The following is a 10124-nucleotide window of genomic DNA, read 5'->3' on the forward strand; positions in this document are numbered from 1 at the left end:
CAGTATACATGTGTATACAGATACATATACATATACAGTACACATGTATCTGTATATATACATGTATACTGTATATATAGACACATATATACGTGTGTATATATACCTATGTATATTATATATAGATATATCTGCATTAACTGCAATACTGAGCTATATCTGTATATATATATCTGAATGTATATATACACATATGTACATCTATATACATATATATACATCTGAATGTGTATGTGTGTATATATATACACAAAGCAAGAGATTTACTAAGAGGCTGAAAGAAAGAAAAAGTACAGAATACTAATCTTTAGGGAACAAATTTACTTTTATTTTTCTAAAAATATCAGAAACTATGAAAAACAAGCTTGATATTTGGCCATACCAAAAGCAAAATACAAGTAAAAATAACATTTGAAAACTATGTTTAACCTTAGAGAAACACATATTAAAATACAAAGCTTAACATTCTTTCCTCTATAAAGCAAAGCAAATTTTCTAAACCACAAGACTACAGTTTTTTTTTTTAAACTGACATAATTTTTTGAAAGAAAAAACTAAAGGGGGGCAAAAAGGCACTCGATTCCTACCCTGGAATCTCATCATTTACCAAATAACATGCTCAAATGTCAGTAAAAATAAATAGTTGATAAACCTGAAAACAAGTCTTTCAATGAGGATTTTATAGCTGGGAAAGAACAGCTTGTATAACAACCGAGCCTTACCAAATACAAATAAATATAAAAGCCAATTAAAAATAAACTATAAAATCAAAATCTTTTCACAGAGTAGCAGCTTTCACAAAGTGAAAACAACTCAGTTCCACAGAGCTGTATGTTCTGTAGGCAAACGGCCAATTTTATTCTGAGTCCTTTGGTCTTGTACTATCAAAAGAATCTTTGTCTTAGAGCAAGTCTACTGAAGAAGGCACCAAAATCCTATCCTCCCTATTTACCTAAACACTTTTAATAATCCTCTTATCAATCCTTTCAAGGTAACTACAACATTATTAAGAGTTAACACTCTAAAAATCTAAAGCTATGGAAGGAAGGTCCTGCCTATTCTCTTTGCCCCTCTCAAATCTTTCTAGTCTGGTTTACCAAGCAAAAGCACTAGCTAGGAGGGTACAAATTTATTCCTATGTTCACTAGCCATTAAATAAACATAGCCACCTGTGTGGGAAGCCTAACCTTTTTTGCTACTTTTTAAAATTTAAGAATAAGTCCATTTCCATAAGCTAACTTTACAGCCCCTCAATATTCTTAATCTGGACAGTTTACTTCACAGACTCTGTTGGTGTCTGTCTCTTCTAGCCTTTTTCAATTGTGTTACCCAGGAATAGTCCTTGAAAAAGCTTTCAAATTCAGGAAACCCCTGCAGGGAACCCTCATGGTATGTGAGTGTTAGCTTTAAGTTGAAGAAACTCCTATTTCACAGAAACCTAGAACTGTCTGACTAGGGCTGAGTTCACTCTCTTCCTTCAGAGACAAAATTTCAGGCTGAGCAAATTTAGACAAAGCTTTCCTCATCCGGTCATACACTAGCGCTGGGAAAAGGAGAGAAAATTCTATTTAATTTGATTTTGTGGTTCCTCCAGGTGGGTTATACAGCAAGATTTGAGAGTTGTACCCTTCATTCTGAAGTCCAAGTGGCTGCAAAAACATTTCAAGAGTTCCTCTGGCAAGGTGGCAAGTCAGTTTCCTTTTAGAACTAAGACTCTTGTCACTTGAGGAGGAAAAAATTTTTTTCTCCAGAACCTTTTAAAAACTTGTTCACTTGTTCATGTGACGAAAAATATCTGCTACACGGGCTAGTTTCTATAGCCATTCTTCATTTTTAAAGCACAGCACTCAGCAAAAGCTGGCTTACTGTTTTCTTGTAAGTACTCTGGCAATTCACCTTTGAACTCAAATATCCTGTACAGAGCTCTTCCTCTAATAAAGCCACTGGATGTGTATGGTGCAGATTTGTGTGCTGTTTGTCCAGGTTTTTGTTTTGGGTTTTTAAAAAAATATTTTTAAATAAATGGGTCGTTGATACAGGTAAGTATTATTCAGAACTTTGCTGTATCTCCAAGTTTTTGATAACAGCACCTCTGTGAAGAAAGCAGTGTTATAACGTCAACGTCAGGAGTTTTTGGTCATTGTTAATGAGGCAAACTTCTCATGGAGACAATCACCAATGGGGCACCAGGAGTACCGATGACAGACTCTGGTTATAAGATAGGATGACACAACATTATAGATTGGCCTTTGTCTCGGGAGGCTCCTAGCAATAGAGAAAGTTTTCTTTGAATTTCATCATTTATAAATCTTACAAATGCTACAACATGACAAATACTAGTGAAACCCGTTGACTCATCAACCTGGATAGAGAAGCTGCTGCTTTTCAGTTAATGACACAAAACCTTTTTAGCATCATATGAGATATCTTCAGTAATTCAACTTATTGAGAATAAAGTCTTTTCAATTTTGTACTACATCATGCCCCAGCATTTTAATTTTATTATTAGATTCTCACCAACCATGCAAATTTTTCTTTTCTAAGTTTTGCTACAAAATAATTTGCTTCCTAAACCTTTTGACTGAATGTGATTTTTGAACAAAAGCCTTACTGTTTTGATGTTCCAAAAGCCATTTAAAATAATAAATACTCTTTCTGGTCAAGTGGCTGTGATTTATAGTTACAACTGCAGTTTTGTAAGTTTCATGCCACAGAAAATGCACAATGGGATAGGACAGCTTGGACCACGTCCATATAAAACGCTTGAGAAGTAGCTTTCTTTATAAAGACATAATAAAGAGAATTTCTTTGTGTCCCTTGTTGCACTCGTATACTGAAGTATCCTCAGAAGACTGAAATTCTTCATCACCAACCTTATCAGAAATGTCTGTAGCTCTATGCCTAAAACACCTAAAACAGGCCTCTTCTTTTTTTTTTTTTTTTTTTGAGACGGAGTCTTGCTCTGTCGCCCGGGCTGGAGTGCAGTGGCCGAATCTCAGCTCACTGCAAGCTCCGCCTCCCAGGTTTACGCCATTCTCCTGCCTCAGCCTCCCGAGTAGCTGGGACTACAGGCGCCCCACCTCGCCCGGCTAGTTTTTTGTATTTTTTAGTAGAGACGGGGTTTCACCGTGTTAGCCAGGATGGTCTCGATCTCCTGACCTCGTGATCTGCCCGTCTCGGCCTCCCAAAGTGCTGGGATTACAGGCTTGAGCCACCGCGCCCGGCCTGGGCCTCTTCTTTCTCACATCTTGCCTTCCAAAATTGTAGCAATGGACTGTCAGCTTGTTACACACAAATGTTAATAAAATATAAAAACAGACATAACCAAACAAGAAAATCACAATAGTACACAAACTCACTAAACAATTCACTTCTAACTTATATGATCCACATTTTTGCAATGTTTACAACAAAGTGGCAGGAGGAAAGCTGAGCTGTGGCGTGTAAAAACTCCTTCCTTAGAATGAAAATTTCCCTCTGATTTTCTACTTCACAGTCAGTTTACTCCCAGAAGTCAGCTGGCACCGCAGAAGAGGAGCCTAGGAGAGGCCAACGTCCCCCTCCTCCCATCCTCCTCTCTGTGCAAAAGTAGCATATGGGTCTGACTATACATACTACCATATGGGGCGGAAAGATCCCTCACCCAACTGTTAATAGGCTACAAAATCATTGTTCGCTACTGTGAGAACAGCATTATGCAGCACACAAATAAAAACCAGTATTTTTAGTCACAATTTTAGGTGGAACCCCAGCAACATCTTGTAGAACCCCAGTTGAGAAACCCACCTCCAACACCAAATGACTTCCTAGGAGAGGTCATTTCCATTTGATTTGGATCCTTCTGTGACTTGACTTGCAAGTTCAGGTTTGGCTCCGCCCTCATTTACCAGCTGTGGATCAGACATCGGTTTTGTCTGCCCCAGCTCCTCGTTATTCTCTGGTATGACCTGCTGGTTGTTTTTTCCTTCTGCTGGGTTCTTTTGATCTGATTTGTCAACAGATTCCGATTTAGCTTCTTTCCCATTTCCCTGCTTTGGGTTAAATTTTGATGGATCCTTAGGGCTCTTCACCACCTCCTGGAGATTGTATTTTCCAAACATGTAATCTTTCAGAACACTCGGGCAACACACAGCTTTGATGATTTCTACTACCACCGTGTACTGTGGATTGGTGAGATGTACTTTATTTTCTGAGTTAAGGGTGCCCGCTATTCCTGTAATAAGAACAGAAAACCATGTAGCTGAGGAGGATACCATTAAGTTTGATAGATACAAAAAATCTTTCATCCCTGTTTCTCATTAAAACAAGATATATACTAATCCATTCTTCTAAGTGGACTTCAAATACTCTGAACCCTTGCAATAAATAAATACAAATGAAACCCTAAGACATTTAATAAAGTACTTTTCTCCAAAGAAAATTCAATTCTCAGTTAAAGATTTTATCCAACTACCAGCAAATCTCATATCCAACAAATTGAAATCAGTTAGATTTAATATTATTTTAAGAACATTTTAATATATTTGTCCTACACTCAAAAATGTAAGCCTTAAATGTTTAAAAAGAAAAAGTCCTTAAAAACAAGAACAAGTGGCCAGGTGTGGTGGCTCACACCTGTAATCCCAGCACTTTGGGAGGCCAAGGCAAGCAGATCACGAGGTCAGGAGATCGAGACCATCCTGGCTAACACAGTGAAACCCCGTCTCCACTAAAAATGCAAAAAAAAAATTAGCCAGGTGTGGTGGTGGGCGCCTGTAGAACCAGCTACTCGGGAGGCTGAGGCAGGAGAATGGCATGAACCCGGGAGGTGGAGCTTGCAGTGAGTCGAAATCGCGCCACTGCACTCCAGCCTGGGGGACAGAGCGAGACTCTGTCTCAAAAAAAAAAAACCAAAAAAACCCAAGAACAAGTGTTTACCATTGAACGTCTATGGAAAATCACTAAACGCCTACGGAAAACCATACCTGCCAATTCTTTGATAACATCTTCTCTATTCATGTGACTGTTATTTTGAGATTTGTACACAATCTGAAATGTCCCTTTGTTTGGAGCTTTAAACCAGGGTTCCAGCCATGTTTCTGCACATGTTTTCATATCTTCTAATAAAGTGCCTGAGATGGGTTAACATTCATAGAATAACTGAAGTCTTCTTCTTCTTGGTTTTGTACATATCCTGGGGAATATGATGCACCACTTTCTCACAAGATTAGCCAGGTGTGAGGGCAGGCGCCTGTAATCCCAGCTACCTGGGAGGCTGAGGCAGGAGAATTGCTTGAACCCAGGAGGCGGAGGTTGCAGTGAGCTGAGATCACGTCACAGCACTCCAGACTGGGCCACAGAGTGAGACTGCGTCCCCCCCGCAAAAAAAAAGCTTGAACTCTAAAATGAATATTTACTGGCAATGACATAAGTTGACAGAAGAAGAAATTCTCATAATACATTTTAAATGAATCTACCTACTCATTTTTCTAACTAAGAGTAACGCCTTCACCAGATATCTCTGTGCCTGACACGACACTGTCCTTTTAGTGAGATTAGACCAAATACTTGTGGAATTAAAAACTCTTACTCTTGTTCTACTTAGGAACAAGGCACAGAAATATATTGTTCAATAATTTTGGCCAGGCATGGTGGCTCAGGCCTGTAATCCCAGCACTTTGGGAGGCAGAGGTGGGCGGATCTCTTGAGCCTAGGAATTTGAGACCATCCTGTGCAACATGGCCTGAGAACCTGTCTCTACAAAGAATTAGCTGAGCGTGTGGTGGCACACGCTGGAGTTGCAGCTACTCGGGGGCTGAGGCAGAAGGACGGCTTCAGCCCAGGAGGTGAAGGTTGCAAAATCAAGCCACTGCACTCCAGCCCCCAGCTTGGATGACAGAGCAAGACCATTTCTGCCAAGACCAGCTCGGCTGGGGAGACCCTAACCCAGCGGCGCTAGAGGAATTAAAGACTCACACACAGAAATATAGAGGTGTGAAGTGGGGAGCCCTGAACAGAGATTTACCCACATATTTATTAACAGCAAACCAGTCATTAGCATTGTTTCTATAGATATTAACTAAAAGTATCCCTTATGGGAAACGAAGGGATGGGCTGAATTAATTGCAACAGGAACATGCCCTTAAGACACAGATCGCTCATGCTTTTGTTCTGGCTTAAGAATACCTTTAAGTGGTTTTCCACCCTTGGTGGACCAGGTCCTTGCCCTCATTCCCGTAAACCCACAACCTTCCAGCTTGGGCGTTAGGGCCATTATGGACATGTTACAGTGCTGCAGAGATTTTATTTATGGCCAGTTTTGGGGCCAGTTTATGGCCGGATTTTGGGGGGCTTGCTCCCAACATGTTTCCAAAAACAAAACAAAACAAAACAACAGAATTTGCTCAAAGTATCAGTGTAGACAGGACATGTACCTGTTGCTCAGTTTTCTGTCCCCCCGTGCCCAGTGGGATTCCCCATCAGGCACAGTAATAATTATACACATTTACAGAAACTTTATACCACTATGCACTTTATGTATATAAGGAACTCTCTAGCCAATCTTAAAAGTATTCTTTTTTATCAAGCTCAGCAGCATCAAGTAATGTGCCCATGTTCGAGTTCCCGAGCTAGTAAAGGATAAGCCTTGAATTCAAATTCCCTCTGTATTACCCTTCTTCATTTAGTCCCTCACTGTGCATGTGTGTAGTGGTCCAGATAAGCCAATAATCTGATTTCCATTGAGACCGGCCCAATTAAAGTCTTAATAACAATGAGACTTTAGGTGTTATTGGTAAACAAGTTTTTACTTTCTTTTTTCTTTGAGACAGAGTCTCGCTCTTGTGGCCCAGGCTGGAGTGCAATGATGCAATCTCGGCTCACTGCAATCTCCGCCCCGCCAGGCTCAAGTGATTCTCCTGCCTCAGCCTCCCTAATAGCTGGGATTACAGGTGCGCGCCTGTAAACTAGCCAGCTAATTTTTGTATTTTTGGTAGGGACGGGGTTTCACCATGTTGGCCAGGTTGGTCTTGAACGCCTGACCTCAAATGATCCACCCGCCTCGGCCTCCCAAAGCGCTGGGATTACAGGTGTGAGTCACTGCGTCCGGCCTAAAATGTATCTTAAGTGCAATAACTAGCATTAGTACTAAACGTATTATTTCAGAGATATTATTGCTGCAGGCAAACACATTACTGGCAACTTCACAAAGCTGTCGTGAGAAGTGTGTTTCTAAAGGAGCTTCAGCACACCGCCTGGCACTCAATGAACAATCAAGAAGCAGGAGCTAGGCCGGGAGAGCGGCTCACGCCTGTAATGCCAGCACTTTGGGAGGCAGAAGCGGGAGGATCGCCTGAGTCTAGGATTTGAGACCAGCCTGGGCAACATAGTGAGACCACCTATCTACAAAAATACAAAAATCAGGCAAGAGTGGTGGCGCACACCTGTGGTCCCAGCTACTATGGAGGGTGAGGGAGGAGGATCGCTTGAGCCCGGGAAGTCAAGGTTGCCCTGAGCTATGATATCCTCCGGCCTGGGCAACAGAGCGAGACTCTGTCTCAAAAATAAAATAAATAAAATAAAATGAAATAAAATAAATAAAATTAAATTAAAAAAGTAAGTGGGAGCTACTGTGATTAATGATGGAAAGAAAATGTTAAAGTACTTCAAGCACAAAACCGATCCCCCCGGAGTCTGCGAGCGCCAGGGGTAGGTGTGGAAACGCAGGCGAGGCCACGCCCCTACAAGCTTCAGGCCAGAGACACAAGGCGCGTAAGCCTTCGCCCGCAGCCGGCCCTCCAGCCTTCCCTCCGCCCCTACCCCAAGGTCTGCCCGCCGCCCGCCCACCCAAGACCGGTACCTTTTCTGGCCCCTACATGTTGTCGTCTTACTCGCTGAGCAGGCTGTAGGCCTCCACGCACTTGCATTCATTCATTCTGCAGATGATGAGGATGCCCTGTAGCCCGTGCTCCAGCTGCCGAGGCCCACCAGAGTCGCGGCGGAGTTCGCTTGGCCAGCACATACTGAGCTTGCCTTTCTCTTCTCGCCGCCAGGCTGAGTAGGCTGCTGGGCCGGGGCCGCCATGGCGCGCGCAAGCTGAAAGGAACGAGAAGGGTGTTTCTCCGCGACTGTTGGCGTCCTCACCTCTACCAGAATGGATGGTGACGTCAGACATAAGCAAAGGCCTCCCTAGCCGGCCTCCAAGCCTCCTTCCGTGCTGCTCGGTTCCTAAAGCCCTGGTTAACCACCAGAGAGAGGCGTGGAGCGAGACCGGCACAAGCCCCGCCTTCTCCCCCACCCCCACCCCTGCCCCGCCTCTGCCGGATCCTGAATCCGGTAGGGACAGCATAGCAACCATTCCGGAAGTGGTGGCAGTGGCTCTCTCTCCGGACCCTTGAAGCTGGCTCCATCCTCCTAGCTTCCTCCAGCCTCCCTGTATTTCTGGTTACCCAAAACGCTTCCAATAAATTCCATTTCAGCCTCAATTTTCTAGGCTATGTTTCTAGTTGACTTATAACCCAGAATGTTGGCTGGTGTTAAGTGTTTCACACTGCTTTCTCTGCGTTTTTTTTTTTTTTTGAGATGGAGTCTCCCCCAGGCTGAAGTGCAGTGGCATGATCTCGGCTCACTGCAACCACCGCCTCCCCAGTGCAAGCGATTCTCCTGCCTCAGCCTCCCAGTAGGTGGGATTACAGGCGCATGCCACCACACCTGGCTAATTTTTGTATTTTTAGTAGAGACTGGGTTTCACCATATTGGCCAGGCTTGTTTTGAACCCCTGACCTCAGACGATCCACCCACCTCATCTACCAAAGTGCTGGGATTACAGGCGTGAGCCACAGCGCCCGGCCCTCTGTGGCCTTTTTAGCCATAGTTTTGGCAACTATCAAGTTACTATCTTTTTAAAAATCATTGAAAATATGCCACTTTTGAAGAATGTGTTTAAATGCAAGTGCTTCCCATACTGCTCTTCAGGCACTCAGGTACAAAGTTGTTACCAGATTTAAGTTCCTACAAAGTCCTAAAAGAGATTTTGATGGTTAATATTGAGTGTCAACTTGATTGGATTGAAGGGTACAAAAGTATTAATCCTGTATGTGTCTGTGTAGGTGTTGCCAAAAGAGATTAACATTTGAGTCAGAGGGCTGGGGAAGGCAGATACACCCCTAATCTTGTGGGCAAAATCTAATCAGCTTCCAGCAAATATAAAGCAGGCAGAAAATGAAAAGGAGAGACAAGCCTAGCCTCCCAGCCTACATCTTTCTCCTGAGCTGGATGCTTCCTGCCCTCAAACATCAGACTCCAAGTTCTTCAGTTTTGGGACTTGGGCTGGCTCTCCTTGCTCCTCAGCTTGCAGACAGCCTGTTGTGGGACATTGTGATTGTGTAAGTTAATAAAATCATACACACACACACCCTGTTAGTTCTATCCCTCTAGAGAACACTTACTAATACAGATTTTGGTACTGCAACCACCGCCTCTCCGGTGCAAGCGATTGCACTCTAGAAGTGGTTCTAGAGGAACAGAATATTAAGGATGGAGTTCTTTGTTTGTTTTAGGTTTCTGGAGTTGGATGCCTAATATGATTAGACCCCAAAATGCCAAAGACTCTACTTCTAATACTATGGAGAACACTGACAGTCCTTGGCGGAAACTGTTTAGAGAGTTATGCAAAATAAATGCATTTGACACTCCTGATTCACCATTTGTGAGAGGCAAGGGGATTAGTGATTCTATACATAGTATCTTTGACCATTTGTGGAGGACCAAAGAACATAATGAGGCTGGTTGGTTACTCCTAAGTTCAGTGGAAAAAGTGATGAAAGAAAATGATGAGCTAAGGGATTCTGTCTCCCAGCTTCAGAAGCCGATACTGAGTCTTAAATCGACTAAAATTGCCCTGAATGAGAATCTTATTTCCTGTAGAGAAAGTGCTAAAATTGTGGAAAAACAGACACAAGCTCTTATCCTGTGAGTGGCTGACCTGCAACAAAAGATGCATGCACAGCCTCACCAGGTGTCTACTGTTAAAGTGAGGATATTGACTGGAAAAGAATGGGACCCTACAACTTGGAATGGGGATGTATGGGAGGACCCTGATGAAGTTGGGAACACTGAGTTTGTAAACTCTGATGAACCTTTCTTTC

At 42.8% G+C, this 10124-nt stretch overlaps 1 pseudogene; it reads right to left on the reverse strand.

The window, feature by feature from the left end:
• Positions 1-367: 367 nt before the first annotated feature.
• LOC126931389 (THUMP domain-containing protein 1-like) lies at positions 368-8271 on the reverse strand (annotated as a pseudogene).
• Between the last annotated feature and the right edge of the window lie 1853 nt (positions 8272-10124).

This window comes from Macaca thibetana, chromosome 11 (assembly GCF_024542745.1).
Source record: "Macaca thibetana thibetana isolate TM-01 chromosome 11, ASM2454274v1, whole genome shotgun sequence".
In the NCBI taxonomy this organism is placed as follows: Eukaryota; Metazoa; Chordata; class Mammalia; order Primates; family Cercopithecidae; genus Macaca; species Macaca thibetana.